The following is a 657-nucleotide window of genomic DNA, read 5'->3' on the forward strand; positions in this document are numbered from 1 at the left end:
CTCAATTCTTTTTTACCTATGTAGGTATCATGCTTTTAGTTACTGATTAAGCTAGAGTTTGCATCCACTGAATCAAGGAAATAAGGAAATAAATAAAATGTCAAATTTCATGCCCTTTTACATTTTTCAGTTAATATTTTTTTTTTCTGTTTTTATCTTTCATCCTTTCAAAAGTTGTTTGGTTCTCAAAAAACAGAGAATTGCTGTTTTGATATTGCAGTTTCTCAGAAAATTGTTCACAGGTTATGATCTTGAAAGGAGAACAAACTCTGGTATTCAGATGGCTAGTAAAACTTTTTGTGAAAATTGTATGTTGTATTCTCTTTTTGAAATCCAAAAAATATTATTTTTCTGGAACAAATGGCACAAAGCGGACAGAAAATTTTTGGCGGTCCCTTGAATCGGCATTTTAACTCTATTATTTCAAAGCTTTCAAATACATATATTTTGCAATAAAGTGGGCAGGAAAGGGTATGTGGCTGTTTTTCTATCTTTCTCCTGCTACTAGATCTACCTTGGAACTGTACAAGAGTAGCCCTATGGAATAGAAAACGTTATAAAGTTTTGAGCATTTGCAACATATGATTGCAAAATGGTAGAAGGGTATGTGTTTGGCTTGTAGAATTTACACCTGCTAAACCCTTAATTGCTGATTCA

Source organism: Hevea brasiliensis, chromosome 14, assembly GCF_030052815.1.
Source record: "Hevea brasiliensis isolate MT/VB/25A 57/8 chromosome 14, ASM3005281v1, whole genome shotgun sequence".
Taxonomy (NCBI): Eukaryota; Viridiplantae; Streptophyta; class Magnoliopsida; order Malpighiales; family Euphorbiaceae; genus Hevea; species Hevea brasiliensis.